The sequence below is a fragment of the Lynx rufus genome, unplaced genomic scaffold (genome assembly GCF_022079265.1).
Source record: "Lynx rufus isolate CCGP_SWC_20201006 ecotype Redwood Valley unplaced genomic scaffold, mLynRuf1.p SCAF_6, whole genome shotgun sequence".
Taxonomy (NCBI): domain Eukaryota; kingdom Metazoa; phylum Chordata; class Mammalia; order Carnivora; family Felidae; genus Lynx; species Lynx rufus.
Window position 1 is genome coordinate 105,671,389 of NW_025814878.1, and position 18,800 is coordinate 105,690,188.

General features: G+C 46.9%; 1 protein-coding gene across 4 annotated transcripts in view; it reads left to right on the forward strand.

The window, feature by feature from the left end:
- The first annotated feature begins 518 nt into the window (after window positions 1-518).
- TRERF1 (transcriptional regulating factor 1) overlaps window positions 519-18,800 on the forward strand; it is a 209,376-nt gene continuing 191,094 nt past the window's right edge. The window contains exons 1-2 of one of the 4 annotated variants that reach the window (XM_047103296.1): window positions 519-781; window positions 1,637-1,718. The gene's annotated coding sequence lies outside the window, so the exon portion shown is untranslated. Of the gene's footprint in view, window positions 782-886; window positions 1,215-1,539; window positions 1,719-18,800 lie in introns of those variants that run through there. The other 3 variants (XM_047103295.1, XM_047103298.1, XM_047103297.1) reach the window with 3 other exon arrangements.

An 18,800-nucleotide genomic window follows, 5' to 3' on the forward strand; every position in this document is an offset into this window, starting at 1 on the left:
CTCCCAGCCCCGCCGAGCCTGGGTGTAGTGGGGGTCGGCACGGGCCCTCTCCCCGCACTCCACCTAAACCTTAGCATCTTTGCAACCCCTTAAAAAATTAAGTGAACCCTCCCCCCCCCCAACCCCCGTCGTTAAATTGCAAAGCGCGTTACAATAACCGGGACGGCTACGCAGGAAGCAATCCTGCACTGGTCCGGGTCTAAGGCGGCAGCTTCCCGGCCACGCCGCCTTCTCCCGGGCCTCGATTTTCCGGTCACGCCGGAGAGTCCGCCACACCCCGGGGCTGACAGGTCCCGCGCGGGGCCGCAACTCGGTCCGCGTTCCCCGCCCCATCCTCGCCCAGAGTCTCGCCAGCCTACAAAAGGTGCAACCTCACGCAAATGCAGAGCACACAAATAAGGTCGGCTGCGCATCGCCGGGGAGGTTGCGAACAATGCGCCAGGCTGCCCGCGCCCGCCGAAGCGCGGCGCCCGGAGGGACAGGGGGCGCGGGTGGGGGCCGCGGCGGAGGACCCGCCGACCGCGGCGCTGGACACCTTACTTCCTGCTTCCCCGCCCGCGGCCAGACCCAGCTCTGCGGAGGGATATCTCTCCCCTCTTCTGTCCCTCTCTCCCTTCCCCCGCCCTCCCCCTTTTTGCTTCTGCTCCCCCCCCCCCCCCACCCCGCCTTTCTCCTTTTGCAAGAAAATAATTTGACAGTCGATTTGCTGACAGGGGAGGAATTTGCATCCTGGATTAAAAAAAAAAAAAGGCCGAGAGGAGCTTGGGAACGGTTGCTAGGGGTGGGTAATGGGTGAAAAAAGGGGGGCGCCGGGGAGCGGATAAGGAAGGTTAAGGGAGGGGGCGAGGGTGGGGAGCAATGCAAAAGGTAAGGCCAGGTTACCGCGGCTCGGCCCCGAGTGGGCTGCGGCCGGGGGAGGGGCGAGAGATACATATGTATTTCTGTCTCCCTAGCACACCCCCTTCCCTCTAAGCGATGGCTGAGAGGCGGTGCATGCAGATGGGGAGTAAGTTTCCTGAAGGGGAGGGTGGATGCACGCGCGCGGCCCCGCGCTGCAAATTTCCACCGGGGAGGGAGAGTGGCTGGATGCGGAGAGTTTGGAGTTGCTTGCCGCGGAGGGCTGGAAGGGGAGCAGGGCCGGGAAAGGGGGCTGGCGGGCGCTATATCTGGGAGTAAGTTTCCAGGATCAGGAGAGCCTGCACGCTTGCACGCTAGTAAGTTTCTGGTTGGGGAGGGCGCGTGGGGAGGAGGAGAGGGAGGGGTGCATGTATATAGAAGGGGGGAGGGGGGAGCAGATTTCCTGCGGGGAGGCTGAATGCATATGGAGAGTAGATTTCCTGAAGGGAGGGTGGAGGCGTAGACGGACCGAGTAAGTTTCTTGCTGGGGTGGTGGCGGAGGTGGTGGGTTGGTGCTTTGGAAACCCGGAGCTTCCTCCCCGGGGTGAGGGAGCATGCTGTTGGGGGTGGGGTGGGGGCGGCGCAGGGCCCTGTTCCCTGCTGGGGAAGGGGCTTGCATCTGGGGAGTATGTTTCCTGGCGGAGCGATATTTGTTTACAGGCTGAGGGCAGTACTGTAAGTGAGTAGCGCTTCGAGAAGGCGGCTCTGACATAAATTAATATTGAAATTACTCCATCAGCTCTGCTCGCCCCCCATCTCATCCCCCAAGCGGAGTCTGGTCTTGTCGGATTGCCCATGCACTTGTTGCAGAAACAGCCAAGGTAGGCAAGAAGCTTATTAAGTTTCATTTAAAAAAATTAGTTGGGGGATGCTCCGTGAGAAGACGGGGGAGGGGAGGGAAAAGTCTCCCCCCCCCCCACTTCTTTACTTTCAGTATGTTAGCAGGGCCTTCTTTCTGCTTCCCTTCTTCGCTCTTCCCTCTGCGGGCTGTCCAGCATCCCAGCCAAGGGGGAGGGCTGAGGTGGGCGTTATAATTGGCAGCCCCCGCTTAAAGGGTGGTGGTGGTGGGGCTCGCAGTTGGAGGTTGTGATGTTATAAAGCCTTCATTCTTCCAGCCAAGAAACCGCAGGACCCTAGGGATGTGCCTTTGGGGGTTTTTGACATGATGCATATATGTATGTATATGCGCTTGTAGGCTCTTTGGGGGCTGGGTACTCCCCCAACTTACAGTGGCCACCAGGACGAAAGAAATGTGTAAAGGGGTAGACTTGCCCCTTCACTCCCTAACTTCAGTTTGGGAGACTGGGAAGTTACTCCTGGTGGGCTGAAGAAATAGATATTTATAAGAACAACACAAAACCACGTATTCACTGGCGGAGGCCAAGAGCACCTGGCGGGCAGCGTCCAGCATTGGGCTGGATGGAGCATGTGCGCCTGCCATCCTTAGGTTAAAGAAAATGACTTCTGGTTCCTCCGTGTGCCTTGGACTCGTCTGTTAGAGCCAGCTTGTGGAAACTCTTCCCCAGACTAGACACGGCTTTGGCAAGTGAAGTGTTGAAGCGGGTTTGCTAACAGCCTGGCCTGGGCTGTCTTGGGAAGTACATGGATGGAGGTGATGCTTAGGAATGATGGATCCAGGGATGGCCGAAGAGTTTTTTCAAAAATGCCTCCCAAAAGCCGGCTGGGTTCACTTTTTAGCAGGCCATGGAGGAGAGCTTTGAGAAAGGAGTTTTAAGTTGTCTCAGTTGGTACCGACCTTCTGCATCATTTACCGTTTCAAGAAAGCAATCTGGTGATGGAAAATGTGGTTTTTTGATGCCCACTGTAAGACTAACAGGCACTACTCTGCGCTTAACCAGTTAACCATCAGTCTTGGCTTCTCCTTGCTTCTCTTTTCCTGATTTTCAGCCTGCTGGTTTCTGCAGAGAAGTTGTAGGTTTTGGCTGTCAGGTACCTTGATTATGCTGGGAATTTTCACTTCGCCAGGATAATTTTAGCACCAGGGATTCAAACCCAGGCATGTTTAGTAGGGTCAGGGAGTAAATGCTAGGTGTGTGGTTGACTAAAGTTGGTTAAGCTTTGTGCGGTTCTGTAGACAGGCTCAATTGTAGCAGGGGAAAAAGTGAGTTTAAAAAAAAAAAAATTCCTCTCCGTGTTACTGATGTCCTGGACAGTGCTTTTCTTCTTTCCTTCTCGTCATCCGATTTCCAGATTGAGAATTTGATTTTTGGCGCTTGAGAGCTGAGTTTGTTGGGAATTAGATATTATTGCCACTTACCAAATATTCCTAACTGGGCATTAGTTGAACAAATTTGCTGTTAGTTTTCTCTGCTGAAAATCTTAGCCGGAATGGTGTATATGCTGGAAGGGTAAACAAAATCTTTATGTGTATTTATCCCAGGGTAGTAGAATTATTTACATGCCTACCCTTGAAGCCTAGAGCACTCATTCAGGTTCCCCCCCCCCCCCCGCCCCCTACGTTTATGAGATTTATTTTATTGTCTTGCTTTGGCCATTAATCAAGTCTCAGTAGCTTTTTTTCCCCTCTTTTGCTGAGAATGTTCTCCTGGTAATAAAGGTTTGAAGGCCCATGAATCATAATTCATTCTTTTTAAAATATTGTGGTGATTGTCACGATTTGATTTATAGGAATTGATACTGGGAGTGACACGCCTCTTTGGGCCCCGCCCTTTTAGGCATGTCCATTTTCGCCAAAGGATTGTTTAGAAGCCAGCTTGACATCTCAAAACAAAACAAAACAAAACAAAAAAACACCCAACATTTCCCTTCTGCTTTATGGGCATTGAGAATATTAATTTTGCAGGTTCCATAGTGAACATGGGTCTTTTCACAGCTTGGTAAGCAGGCTTCCACATAGCAGGCATGTGTTAATATCACGTAGCATTTATGTGAGCTTGCTGTGAAAACAGTTGTTCTATGAACTGTGTGGAAAGTACTCAGTTTTGCCTCCTTTAACTCGCTTGGGCCTGCGGTTTTTATTGAGGTAAGAGCTTTCATTGTAAAAGAGGGGGTTGCTGCTTATATAATAAAATGTGTGGCCACAGAAACAAAGCTTATTTAGAAGGTTCTTTTTCTCCTCCTTTGATAGTTGGTCAGAATGACCAAAAGCATTGATTTTTTTTTGGGAAGTATAAGGGTTCTCCTTCAAGTTGATTAATCAGAAAGTGTTAAAATTGTCTTGCATACGGTAGTTGGCCCAGTTTACAATATTTGTAAAGTGATGAAGAACTTTTCAGGTGGGGGGGGGATGTCACTATAAAGAAAAGTGGGGAGGGTATCAGTTTCTAGCCATTTCTGGGTTTCGGACTTTTTGTCTTAAAAATGCAGATTCTGTCCATGAATTTCTTCCATCTCTGAAATTTCTGTGACTTGGATCTTGTGGAGAGAGGTCTCAAGAGGTCTCGACAGGCTCTTCCTGGGCCAACGGCCAAATTGCTTCACGGACTAGGACGAGTTGATTAACTTCTGTTTTTGTCTTCTCATGGAGAGAGTGGATTTGTACCTTGGCATTCCAAAAAGGACTCTTGAGTAGCCTGGTAATTTTGACCACCAAACACAAGGAAATACTTTCACGAAAGTCTGCCACTGTCTTCAGAAAAAAAAAAAGTGCATGGTTGTTTCCCAATTATATGTGCTAATAGAGCGTGGGGCACATAATCCCAGGCACCCAAAATAATTTCAGTTAATCTTGGAAGTTTCCCCTCCAGCCAGCTGGTTTACCTGTCTAATTATGCTTGGTCAAGTCCAAGGTTAATTGAACTGTTATTCCCAGGCCACAGGAGGAGGTAGGCTTGGGGAAGAGTGGGACACCAGGAAGCTGAGTGTGGCTTTATCCACTTTCTGTGGAGAATTCACATGTGGGTAATTGGGATTTGGTCATATGTTTGTGATAGAGTTCATGATGATGATATTGTAATACTGTCATTTCTAGGATATTCTGTATTTCACCATGGGCATTTTTTTGGGGGGGGGGGGAAGCTCTTGATGTTTTTATTGACTTTGAACATTGACATGAAAAGTGAGGATCCAGACACATGGCTCAGACCCCAGGCAGTACAAATGGATGCTGGTTGTTCTCTAAAAGCCGTTGAATTCAGCTCATTTTATTTATGACCTCATAAAACTGTGTGATTTAGGGAGAAGGGAGGATTAGAATCAGCTGGGATCTTGTGGATTAATAATATTTCTGAATTTGCATGTTGGAGGGGAACCAGAGAAATAAAGGGGAAAGTAAAACATAGTTGATTTTTTTTTTGTGGGGAGAGGGCGACAAGAGTAGCTGACAAGAGTGGTTATTGGCATAAGCTTGTCAATGAAGATGCTGTGGCATTTTAAGGAATAGTACGGTCCTGGTAACAGAAGTGTGATCCCCGTGGCTCTCTTAATAAATCTTTTCATCTGGGTTAAAGAAAATGCATAACAAAAAGACCTTGTGATATTTTTTTTTAAAAGAATTTCTAAGTACTTATGGTATCTGCTTGTAAGGTCGTCTGGTTAATCTGGGTTTGCTGAGGAAAAGGATGCTTTTTGTTTTTTCCTCCTTGAAGACAACAAGCTGGGGATGGGTGGGTATGGGCAGCTATTGGGCTCTTGGTGCAGCGACACTAAAAAAAATTTTTTTTTTTTTTGATGGAGAGGAAGGGGAAAAAGCACCTGTGGGCCTAAATGGCAGTGATAACTCTGGGCTTCTAGAAGATAACAATTATTTATTTTCATGCCGTAACCGGATCTAGTTTAGTACATTCAGCAGCTACTTACTGAGCACGTCCTATGTGCTAGGCACTGGCTTAAGGTTCTGGGAATAGGTTGATAATTAAAACAGACGTCATCAACTCCCTCTTCCCTTCCCCCACCCCCACCCCTAGCTTACAGCCCAGAGGGGGTGGCAGACGTGTACAGAAATATATATTGCAAAATGTGATAAGTGCTTTGATGAAATCCCAGGGAACAGTGACCTGGACTTACTCAGCTAAAGTAGCCTAGAACAGGCACTCTTAGGTTTGTCAGAGAGCACCAGGCGGTGGGGAGCCTATGTGGAAGGATTTTGGTTTTGGAGGGGGGAGGGGAACTAAAAAGAGGCACAGGCAGACAAGGGGGATGGAGAGAAGGCAGCGTGAGGCGAATGTGCGGGACTCTGGAGGCCTTGAGAAGGTTGGGTTTCATTTGAAGTGTAGTGGGAAACCACTGAAAGTTTCCAGTGGGAAGTGACACCCTCAAGTCTTGATAAAGGGGCTTGCTGCGGTGGAGGGGGCAGGTGTGGGGTCGGAGAGCTGGCCAGGTGAGGAGGAGGAGGAGGTGACAGGGAGTGGAGGGAGCAGGTGGGTGGAGATACACTTTGTAGGTAGAATGGGCAGGATGGGCAGGGTTGCTGGTGGGTTTGATGGTGGCTGGGGAGGAGGAATCCAGGATGGCTCTGGGGGGTTCTGGCTTGAGCGTTTGGGTAGATGGGTGGTGCTGTTTGCCCAGATGGGGAAGATTGGGAGCGGGAGGGGAATGGAATCAAGCTATTTCCGTTTGGGCCCTGCTAAGTTTGAAATGCCTGTTAAGCTCAAGGTGGAGATGACAGGCCGGCAGTCTGACAGTGGTGTCCAGCACCAAAGGAGTGGCCAGGCGAGAGATAAAAATGTGGAAGCCATCAGCCAGGGGGTGGTATTTAATTCCAGGGGACTGGGTGAGATGTCCTAAGAAACCTAGAGAGAGAGAGAAGGAAAGGCTGTGTGTGTGTGTGTGTGTGTGTGTGTGTGTGTGTGTGTGTGTGTGTGTTGGGGAAGGGGTGGTGGTTGAATGTTTCATGAGGTTAATAAGGCCAGAAAAGTCACCCTGGATTTGGCAAAATGGAAGCCACCGGGGACTTTTCAAAGAACAGCCTCAGTGGAATGCAGGGGATGGGGGGTGGGGAGCAAGGTTGGAGGGGGTGGGCAGGGCACTAGGAGGTAAGGAACTGGTCAGCACGTGTAGACAATTTTTTGGCAAAGGTTGATGGTGAAAGGGGGGCAGAGAAATGGAGTGGGGGCTGGAAGGACGTGTGCATAACGGGAAGCGGTTTTTCCGGTGTTGGTGTTACAAATTTTGAGCTAATGGGAGAGATCCTGGAGAGGGGGGTGATTGACGAGAGCAATGGGTGAGGTCAGGACAGCTGACGAGAGCCCTTGAGAAGGTTTCAGGAAGATTTGGCCTTTCCCTGGGGGGAGGAGGGTGGGGGAGGGCCTTCCATCCTGACCAGAGGGATAAGACAGGTGCAGGTGAGCAGGAGGTGAGGGAGCTGTACTCCGTCATGGGGTGCTCTGGGCTGAGGCTGCGCCCTCCTTGGGAAGGGGTCTGGACTCAGGACTTGACACCAGCCAGAGACTTTGAAGGGTTAAGACTGCATCAGAAAATTGTACTGCATATTTCTCAACATTTGACTGCATTACTGAGCAGTACAGAGGCAAGCGCGGATTCTTTCGCTTGGGGAAGAGTCTTCAGTGAAAGTAATTTGGGCCTCACGTAAGATTTATTTGAAAACTATCATTGGAAAAAGACATCTGTGATTTTCAGCCCTGTTCAAAAGTTGGTGGGCACTGTCTCATATGTTTTGAGCAAGAAGCTCCAAGAAAGAAAAAAAAAAAAAAAAGAGGCCTCTCCTTCAGGCTGCCTTTCACAAAAATATGCCACAGACAGCCAGCCCGGGTGGTCCCCAACCGTGGTGTCTGCATGGGAGGTGGGTGGGCAAGGAGGGACTCAGAAGACCTGGGTTGGGGTCTTCTGGTTCAGCACCGTCCTATGGCTCTGGACAAGGCGGCCTCTGGGGCTGTCTCAGCATCTGTAAAAAGAGGGTGACCCCATGTGCCACCTCTCCTCTCAGGAGTTGCAAGGATGCAGCCAGATAATGTATGGAAAGTGCTAAGTAAACTGTAAGAGGCCTCCTCCGTAGGAAGACAGCAGCGAGGTGAATTGATCTTTGGTCAGATCTCCTTTTCAGATAAAAAAAACTGACGACTGGGAGGGGCAGAGACAGAGGGAGAGAGAAGATCCCAAGCAGGCTCTGCACTGACAGCCGAGAGCCCGACGTGGGGCTCGAACTCAGAGAACCGTGAGATCATGACCTGAGCCGAAACCAAGAATCTGTCGCTTAACTGACTGAGCCACCCAGGTGGCCCCAGTCATTTCCAGTTTTTAAAAAATATTTCGTGCTTTTCGCGTAATCAGACCTCTGGCCTCTGAGCCCCAGAGGGTGATGCTTTATTTATTTATTTATTTATTTTTGAATTGCTTCGTATTATGGAAAAACGTGAAACGTAACAAAAGCAGACAGACTAGGGTAATGGAGCAGTTACTGAGGGGTTTGCTCACCTGTGGATAATGGGACTTCTTGTATTTGTATAACAAATACAACTTGTCAGTTTTGAGAGATCAGTGGAACTGATATCAATTTGGTTTCATAGAGAGGGGGATATAATCAACGAAAAATCAGAGAGGAAATGGATGCCATCGTTGAAATGACTAGTGTTTACCCAGCTTTTTATTGGTCCAAAGCCTCTTCGGCGTGTCTTAGTTTATCTGACAACAGAAACATCAGCCATCGGAGGTGGATACTCTCATTTTGCAGCTGAAGAAAGTGAGGCTCAAGAAGCAGGATTGAAAAAATACAAATAAGTGATTAACCCAGAATCACATGTCCAGCTAGCATCCAAAGCCCCGTTTTAATGCCAGAATTTGAATGGTCTCCAAATATTGTGCACCTTCAAATAGATATTGCTATGAAGTATTAAATAAGAGTATGGTACAGAATTTATGCAGAGGACTGTGGACACCAAGATCACCTGGGAATTTCGGGCTTATAAGTCCCAGTGACCTTAGTTGGAAACACTCAGATGATTTAAGCATGTTTTGGGCATTACATTTTTTAGAGCTCGAATCGTCTGGCTCATTCTGGAGCACACAGCTTTAAGGCTGCCTCATAATTAAAGCCAAAACTTGACTTTAACAAATTACATGGCTGTTCTCCATCAGCCTCCTACCCTTAGCCCTGTCCTTTCTGCGGGGCCCCTCAGTGGAGGAACCTGGACAATCGGTATTTGTTTCTAGATAGCCTGGCCTCCATTTCCAGGCTCCAGCTTTGGACACACTGGGCTCTGAGCAGGTTGTGATCTCAGAGAGCTTCCTGAGGGCCCCTGGTCATCACAGAAGCTACGCTGAGGGCCTCTCCTTGTCTTGGGAAACCACCTTCAATCTAACTTATTTGAAAGATGTTTTAAAAAAGACAAGAAAAAAAGTTGGGAGTTGATGCCCAAAGAGTTTTAATAGGGGTGTCTTTTGAGCTCCCTCTGATGTTCTCACAATGGGAGACATCAAACTCCCTTAAAATTCAACTCAAGGATACCCATAATGAGGCTGATTATCAAGTACTGGGGCTTGTTCACTTTTCTTTTTTAATTGGGTGAGCACAAGTGAGCCGAGGGGGTTTTCTGGGGAGCCACAGTAGGTAAGGATGTTTAGAGGCCTCTCTCCTTTGGGAGTCTCAGCTTCTTTAGAAACCAGTATGGAATTCAAACAATTTCACTGTGCGTATGCTCATTCCTTAACTCTTCCTTGAGGGCCCTGTGTGCCTGGTCCCGGGCCAGGGCTGTGGGCTGGGCTAGAGAGGGGACTCACTTGGGCTGCCTCAGCCCTTGCTATTGTCATACTTACCACCAGGTGTCTTTCACCCCTTCTCCGCTGCCTTGGGGAGGGCAGAACTGGGTCATCACTCATTTTTTGTACCCCCAGCACCTGGCACAGAGGCTGGCACTGGTTAATGCAGTATACATGCTTATGTATTTAAGAATCAACCGGGTTTTTTTGGTTTTTCTTTTACTTCTGGTTCCCCGCCCCCCCGCCCAGGTCCCCCATTGGTTCTTATTGGAGGGAGAAATCCAGGCCTCTCTGCCCGCCAGGGTCAACCCTTGCAGCCACTGAAGGAGACCGGGCTAGAGAATGTTTCCTCCCCCCGCCCCTTGCCTCTCGTGGCCTGGCAGCCTTTAGCTGGGGTGGTTTAACGGAGCTCTCAAATTCAAGTGCAGCCCCATCCCCCATCCTTTTTAATAAGTGACATTTTGTTAAATCAGTTATTTGAGGCCTTATCTATATTTCTGTCTGTGCTGCCTTAGTCAAAATAGGAAAGAGAGCGAATATTAGATTTCTTTACCCTCCCCCCCACCCCAGTTGGAGCAACTCTACGTAAGATTTCTGATGGGGCGGGGGTGATGTGTCCTTGAAGAAGTAAATGCTGCGTGCAGAAAAAATGTGGAGGGCTTTGACTTGTAGCGAATGCTGTTTTTCAGCAGCTGTGATTTTTCCATTTTTCTTTTTCTTTCTGTTTTGATTAGCGGAACTCATTGTGCTCCAGGGTTGGGATTGCGTTGGGGGAGGGCGCGGAGGGAACAACATTTACTGGGAGAGCCGGAGTTGGGGAGGAGGAAGGAGAGAAGGGATTTATTGAAAATATATGTCTACTTCTGCTATGATAAAGCGGCAGGCATGTAAAAATGCAACGGGGAAATCATTATTGTGGTAATGTAGGCAGAGCTCCGCTTTCTCATTAACAGAGCTTAGCTCACGTGGAGGAGGGGGCGGCCAGGCTGCTTTGAGAGTTGGGGTATTCAATAATAGCAGAAACTCAGGGGATTGTCTCCACCCCCCCCCCTTGCCCACCCCCTTTGGCTGCCTTCTCCTTTCTTTCTCCAAACAGTTTGTAACCTTTTTAAAGCTGCTTGTCGGATTGCACGGTCTCCATTGTCACCCCGCCACCCCAAAACGCTGTAAGGACTGTTTAATTTTTAAAGTTGGAGGGAATGAAAATAAATTTTCTCTTGGGAACCCAAGGAGAATTTTGGCAACACACTGTGAGTCAGAGATTGGATTATATCCCTTGCATCCCGGAGAGCACCAAGAAGAGCCTATTTAGGGGCTCAGGAATTTGCATATGCTGTGGGGTATCCAAATGAGGGTTTCAAATTGCTTCAGGAGTAGTTGCTGCTGTTTATATAGAGACCTTACTGTGTGCCTGGCCCTGTGCAGATGTGTTAGTCACTTCAGCCTTATAGCAGCTGTAAGAGGCAGATGTGGTACCCACTTTATACTTGAGGAACCTGAGTCTCGGGGAGGGGGGGGGTGCGGTTTCAGCACCTTGCTTAAGGACACACAGGTGCCGAGTTGCCAAGCTGGTCTCCAGACCCAGGACTAACTCCAAAGGCTGGCTAATTACCTTCCCTGTACAGACATCAGGATTCTAGGAACCTTGGAGGGGCCCCTGGGTGGCTCAGTTAAGCGTCCAACTCTTGATTTTGGCTCAGGTCATGATCCCGGGGTTGTGGGATCTGTGCTGAGCCAGAGTGTGGAGCCTGCTTCAGATTCTTTCTCTCTCTTCCTCTGCCCTTCTCCCCCACCTGTGCTCTGTCATTCTCTCTCCAAATAAATAAATAAATAAATAAATAAATAAATAAAATAGCTTCTAGGAACCCGGACAAAATAGTGAGAGCTACCACAAGGCCTGCCATTGACAGCTAAGGGGTAGAATGTTCAGATGTTCATGAGAACCTTTCCCGAGCCCCTGGACAGAGCTGAGGAAAAGATCAAGGTTAGTGGCTCACATCTTTGATAGAAGAAGTGTGAGAGTGCCCTCTTCCCCATTCCTGCCAGGCTACAGTGACTGTGTCGGTGCTGACAACTTGGTCATCAAGCATTATCGAGTGCCTCCCATGTGCCAGTGGCTGGAAATAACCAGGGCAAGTAAGAGAAGGAGTTCAGAATCTGGTAGGGACAGCTATGAGAACATATAAATCTGATACACAGTGCTGCCTGCCTAGAAAAAGACCACATTTCAGAAGTAGTAAGTGGGAGAGACTGTGTAGAGCAGCCAGGGAAGTCTTCAGAGAGAGGTGGTACATGGGTGGTCTTCAGAGAGAGGTGGTACACGGGTGGGGTTGTGTGGGTTTGCCGGGGGATTGCCAGGTAGGTAGGGGGAGGGGGAGCGACTAGCAGATAGCATGGTGAGTATAGGAAGCTACATGTAATCTGGCCTTACCCATCTCCCCTTATTTTCCATTACCTTCAGTTTAATGCTCTAGAACTGTGCTATCCAATATGGTAGCCACTAGCCATGCATGGCCGTTTAAGTGTAAGTTAATGAAAAATCAAATCAAATAAAAATTCAGTTCCACAGTTGCACTAGCCACGTGTCAAGTGCTCAATGGCCACATGTGGCTGGTGGCTACCATATTGGGAAACGTACGTGTAGAACGTTTCTGTTAGTGCAGAAAGTTCTTTTAGGTAGTGCTGCTCATGAACTTTGCTCTGAGGCTTCTTCTTCATGGAAGGGTTCCTCCTTTGGCCCTTACCTGGCTCACTCCTACTTCTCCAGAGGCCTTCCCCGAGCACTCCAGGCTGGATTGCCATCCCACTGTCTATGTGGATTGCAGTGATCCCTTTCTCTGGCTGTCTGCCCAAGGGGACTTTCAGCTTCTTAAGGGCATGAGCTAGGTCGTGTTCATCTTTGTGCCACGTGGTGTTTATCTTTGTGTCCCCAGCACCCAGCCAGGGTCTGGCACCTATGAAGTTGTCAGTGACAGTTACAGGGGATGAGGCTGGAGAGGTAAGAAGGGATTGGGCTGAAATGGGATCGGATACCATGATATGAAGCTTAGCCTTGACCTGGTAGGCAGTAGGGGAGTCACAGAGGGTTTGGAGTGAGGAGAGGTGTGTGGGGAATAGGGACAAGTCAGATTTATGTATTAGAAAGGTCACTCAGAGAGGTATGGAGGACAAGCTGAACCTGTAGGCCAAGAGATCAGTTAGGAAAGTATTGGAAGTACAGGAGCAGGAAGGTAAGGATATGCACTCTTAAGCTGTACCCGTGAGTTTGAAAGAGTAGCATCACTGTCTTGCCAAGTCAGGGTTTCCTACCATTTCTGTTTCCATTTTGGATGCTCTCATCGGTTTCTAAGGCAAATTACAGAAAGCCTTCCCTTTCACTTGTTAGCAGGTGTTAGCAGCTTGTTAGAAAATATTAGCAGGTATGAGGAAGAAAATCACAATTGCCTTTAATTCCTCCCTGTTAACATTTTAATAATTTCCTTCCAGTACTTTTTCTAGGCAGCATAGTCTGGTGATCAGTAGTTTAAGTTCTGGAGTCAGTCTGCCTGGGTTTGGATCCAGGACCCTTCACTCCATGGAAATAATGGGTCTGGGTGAGATGAAATGAGGTGATACATGTAAACATTTGGGGTGGTGCCTGGCAGTTAGTAAGTTCTCAAAAGGGTCCCTCCATCCCTTTCTACTTGGAGGCCCCAGCCTTGTTCTCCACTTTTGTAGATGGGTTGCCCCCTCTCCCCCATCGTGCCCTGTGCTCACCTGTTCATTTCTTTTCAGGGTACATTTTACTCTATGTGGTCCCATGTCTGAACCCTTGTAGCAAATCAGAAGCTCAGAGCACAGAGGCTGGGGTTTCAGCTTTCTGTCTTCTTTGCTCCATGACTGATTCTCCTCTGAGGACACTTTTGGGGGCTTAAATTTAAGAAGCTTGTAGAGAGTTTTGCAAAGGATTCTGGGAAGTAACTGAGATCCATGTAGGCTCTTTTGAGATGGTTAAAAAGAACCAGAATGGCAGGGTTAGAGAAGCCTAAGAGGATTATTTTCTTTAGGAAGGTGACGCATTGTGCTCTGACCATGGTGACCTCACATGGTGCACGTTCGGGGATGGGATACATTTAAAAATATGACAGCTACCTACTAAGCGCAGATGCATGTCGTCATTTTACATCTATGACCTCACAGCAACTCCATGAGGAAGGCGTTATTATACTCATTACACAGGAGAGGACATGGGGGCACAAAGGGATGGAACCGGCTTGTTCAAGGTCTCGTGGCTAGTAAATTGCAGAGCAGGGATTCAAACCCAAGAATCCCAGATCTGTGTGACTGTACAAGTGAGTGCCTCCCATTTAGCTTTACCAGTCAGTGTGGACCGAGTTTTATTCAGAAATGTGTCTGGTATGATACAGAGGAAGGGGCACCACACCGACCCTGGGAGGGTATTCCTGGATAGCGGCGTGACGCTCAGAGCCTCATTTCCTTTATTCTCAGTACCTTTGCTTTACTGGTTGACGAGGTTTAAGAATCAAAGGAGATAAAGGATGCAAAAGTGCTACGGCAGATAATAAAGCCATATACTTCACTCTTCTGCATAATTGTTTTCTGGAAGAACGAAGCCCTGTGGTGGCTGGGTCCCCGTGCGATATCGGGGTTTTGGGCACCAAGTATGTGTGTGTCTCGCAAATCCCCCGTTATTAACTTCCAGGCACGCTTGAACCTGAACATGCTCTTGATTTGGGCGAATGGTTGGTGGCTGGGCACACGATGGATGGATCTTTGACCAGAGCTGGAGTGCTCTACATGATCTTGGGAAAGTCACTTCACCTTCCTAAACCTCCCTCTTCTGAGATGGTCACATCTACTCAGATGGGTCGTTGGGAAGATTAATGGCAGAATGTGTGTATAAATCAGTGCCTTGTGAACCAGATGGCGACATGTATTTGTGCAGTGGAAGTTATGGACTCATGGTCTGTTGAGTAGACTCTTGGCCCATCCCCTTTCACGGTCATGGCTCACATTTACACAGTGTTCTCCTGCCGTTAAGACCTGGGGAAGACACGATTCAAAATTCCTCTGGAGCTAAGACTTTTCCACTGAGATTGTGCAAATGACAAGTGAGAGTTCATAAAACTTTTTAGTTTGGATGGGAAGGCTACAAATAGTGTGTGGTGATTATAGAGAATTTGGAAAATATTAGCAGGTGTAAGGAAGAAAATCACAATTGTCTTTAATTCCTTCCTGTTAACATTTTAATAATTTCCTTCCAGTATTTTTTCCAGGCAGCATAGTCTGGTGATGAATAGTTTAAGTTCTGGAGTCAGACTGCCTGGGTTTGGATCCAGGACCCTTCACTCCATGGAAATAATGGGGCTGGGTAGGAGAATTGAAACGATACATGTAAAACATTTGGGGCTGTGCCTGGCAGTTAGTAAGTTCTTTTTTTTTTTTAATTTTTTTAAATGTTTATTTATTTTTGAGAGAGAGAGAGAGAGAGAGAGAGACAGAGCATGAGCAGGGAAGGGGCAGGGAGAGAGGGAGACACAGAATCCAAAGCAGACTCCAGGCTCTGAGCTGTCATCACAGAACCTGATGTGGGGCTTGAACTCACAAACCGTGAGATCATGACCTGAGTCGAAGTCGGACCCTCAACCAACTGAGCCACCCGGGTGCCCCGAGTAAGTTCTCAAAAGGCATAAGCTATGCTTTAAAAAAACACTGAGCTGGGGCACCTGGGTGGCTCAGTTGGTTAAGCATCCACCTTCAGCTCAGGTCATGATCTCACAGTTTGTGAGTTCGAGCTCCACATCACGCTCTGTGCTGACAGCTTAGAGCCTGGAGCCTGCTTCGGACTGATTCCCTCTCTTTCTGCCCCTCCCCCACTCATGCTCTGTCTCCCAGAAATAAATTAAAAAAAATAGTATTGAGCTAACTTTGAATGAGACTTTTTCTTACAGTTTATTTTGAGAGAGAGAGTGAGAGAGACAGCATGAGTGGGGGAGGGGCAGAGAGAGAAGGAGAAAGAGAATCCCAAGCAGAGTCTGTGCCCCTTGAGTGAGATTTAATATTCATATCTTGCTCATTAAATATTGTTTGAAATTTTTCATAGTTTTTTTAGTATATTCTCATATGGATTCTATGTTAAATATTTATGGAGTACCTACTGTGTACCAGGCACTGAGTCCCATGATTTATTTAACTAATTCCTATTATTAGAAATTCAGCTTGAGTAACCTGGGTGGCTCAGTCATTTAAGTGTCTGACTGTTGGTTTCGGCTCAGGTCATGATCTCACAGTCTGTGAGTTTGAGCCCCTTGTTGGGCTTTTGCACTGACAGTGCAGAGCCTGCTTGGGATCCTCTCTGTCTCTGTCTCTGTCTCTGTCTCTCTCAAATAAATAAACTAAAAAAAAAAATTGGGGGCGCCTGGGTGACTCAGTCATTTAAGCATCTGACTTCAGCTCAGGTCATGGTCTCATGGGTTCGTGAGTTCAAGCCCCACCTCGGGCTCTGTGCTGACAGCTCAGAACCTGGAGCCTGCTTCAGATTCTGTGTCTCCCCCTCTTTTTGCCCCTCCCCTGCTCACACTCTGTCTCTCTCAAAAATAAATAAACATTAAAAAAAATTAAAAAAAATTTAACGTTTACCATTTTGACTATTGTAAATAATGCTTCCGTGAACATCCTTGTTTATAAATCTTTGATCACATCTCAGATAATTTTCTTAGGATAAATTCCTGGAAAGAAGAATTACTATGTTAAAGATAGTGGGTGTTTTCAGGTTCTCAGTAATGTTTCCTAATTGTTTTTCAAAACATTTTTCATTTTTTAAAATATTTTATTGTTTCAAGAAGATTTTAAAAGTTTATTTTAGAGAGAGAGAGAGAGCGAGCAGGAAAGGGGCAGAAAGAAAGGGAGGGAGGGAATCCCAAGCAGGCTCTGTGCTCAGTGCAGACCCCCACAAGGGGCTTGATCTCATCACCCTGAGATCGTGACCTGAGCTGAAATCAAGAGTCAGCAGCTCAACCAACTGAGCCACCCAGGTGCCCCAGGGGAATCCGAATTCGAACTCACAACCCTGAGAGCAAGAATTATATACTCTACCAACAGAGCCAGCCAGGTGATCTCAAGTTTATTTTGAGAGAGAGAGAGAGAGAGAGAGAGAGAGAGAGAGAGAGAACGCTCACCTCCGTGCATGAGTCAGGGAGGGGCAGAGAGAGGGGGAGAGAATCCCAAGCAGACTCTGTGCTGACACACGGAGCATAGAGCCAACTCGGGACTCAAACCCACAAACCTCAAGATATGACCTGAACTGAAATCAAGAGTCAGACGCTTAGCTGACTGAGCCACCCAGTTCCCCCTCTTGAAAACATTTTTAAAGATTAATTTTCATTCATACTGCTAGTGTGTGGGAGTACCGGCCTCACTTCATCCGCTCTAATAGTATTGTTTTTCAAAAAAGGGTAATTCTTGTGTAGCATGTATTACCCTTTAAACCATACGCCACATTACTTCTCTGGGGCTCAGTTTTTTTCTTGCTGTAAGGTGGAGTACAAATGTCTCTTGCATGATAACCACTATTAATTAATTTAGCAAAATCTTTGGATTTCTGTTGTGGAAAGGCTGGGCAAACGACCTGAATTATTATCAAAAGTACTTCTTTCCATCGAGTCAGAATTTCTTCATGCTTATCAAAAGACTTTAGGAGTGCTTTTGTCTCAATACGCATAGAGTGTGCAAACAGTCGTTCCCTGCCCAGGGCACAGATTCTGGTTTGTACTGGCAGGTGAACAGCGTTCTCTGTATGAGTAATTGTTGCTAATAATTGACTGTGGAATTATGGGGAATTATGGGATTTTATTATTTATCTATTTATTATTTAGAGTCAAGTTGGTTAACATATAGCGTAGTATTGGTTTCAGGAATAGAATTTAGTGATTCGTTACTTATGTGTGACACCCAGTGCTCATCCCAGCAAGTGCCCTCGTTAATGCCCATCACCCATTTAGCCCATCCCCCCACCCATCTCCCCTCCATCAACCCTGAGGTCTTGTGATTTTAATTCTCTCTGTATATTAAACCCCACAAGACATGGACTTCAAAAGTCAATAATAATTTAGATTAATCCACTTGTTTACTCTTTTTGGTATTCTTCATTTCTTCTTGTATGACTATGCTCATGCTCCCCTCTCAGATTAATTTCCTACTTTCTGAAGAAACACCCCCTTAGTTGTGTGTGTGTGTGTGTGTGTGTGTGTGTGTGTGTGTGTGGTGAAGGATGCCTGCTGGTGTCACATTCTTTCAATTTTTGTCTGAAAATGTCTTTTTCACCTTCATATTTGGAGGATGTTTTCACTGGGTATAGAATTGTAGCTTGCCTTTTTTTTTAATCCTTTAAGGATAGCATGCCATTGTCTTCTAGCTTCCTTTATTTATGTTAAAAAGTTATCTGTCAGTTTTATTGTGTTTCTTTTGAAAGTAATATTTTTTTCTCTTTAGCTTTTTTTTCTAAAGATTTTATTTTTTTAAAGTAATCTCTATGCCCAATGTGGGACTTGAACTTACAACCCCAAAATCAAGAGTCACATTCTCCACCAACTTAGCCAGCCAGGTGCCCCTTTAGCTTTTTTTTTTTTTTTTAGCAACTTTATTATGATGTGCATAAGTGTGGTTCTCTTTGTATGTATCCCCCATGGAGTTTGGAGTTCTAGAATTCATGGCTTGATTTTTTTTTGTCCGTTTTAGAATATCTGGGGGGAGTTACCTTCAAATATTGCTTTAAAAAATTTTTTTTAATGTTTATTTATTTTTGAGAGAGACAGAGACAGAATGTGAGTGGGTTAGGGGCAGAGAGAGAGGGAGATACAGAATCGGAAGGCGGCTCCAGGCTCTGAGCTGTTAGCACAGAGCCCGACACAGAGCTCGAACTCACAAGCGGTGAGGTGAGATCATGACTTGAGCCGAAGTCGGATGCTCAACTGACTGAGCCACCCAGGTGCCCCTTTGAATATTGCTTTTGCCCCATTATTTTCTCCTCTTCTTAGACTCTGCATAATGTTAGACTCTTTTGTGGTATCCTACATGTCCCTGAAGCTTGTTTTTGTACTTTCTGTGCTTTAATATGAGAATTTTTTTCTACTGACCTATCTTCCAGTTCACTAGTCATCTCTTTACTGTTTATTTGTCGTCAAACCCATCCAGTCAGTTCTTTATTTGGTTTTGTTGTTCATAAATATCTTATTTATAAAATGATATTTTTAAATTGTTGTTAGTGATGG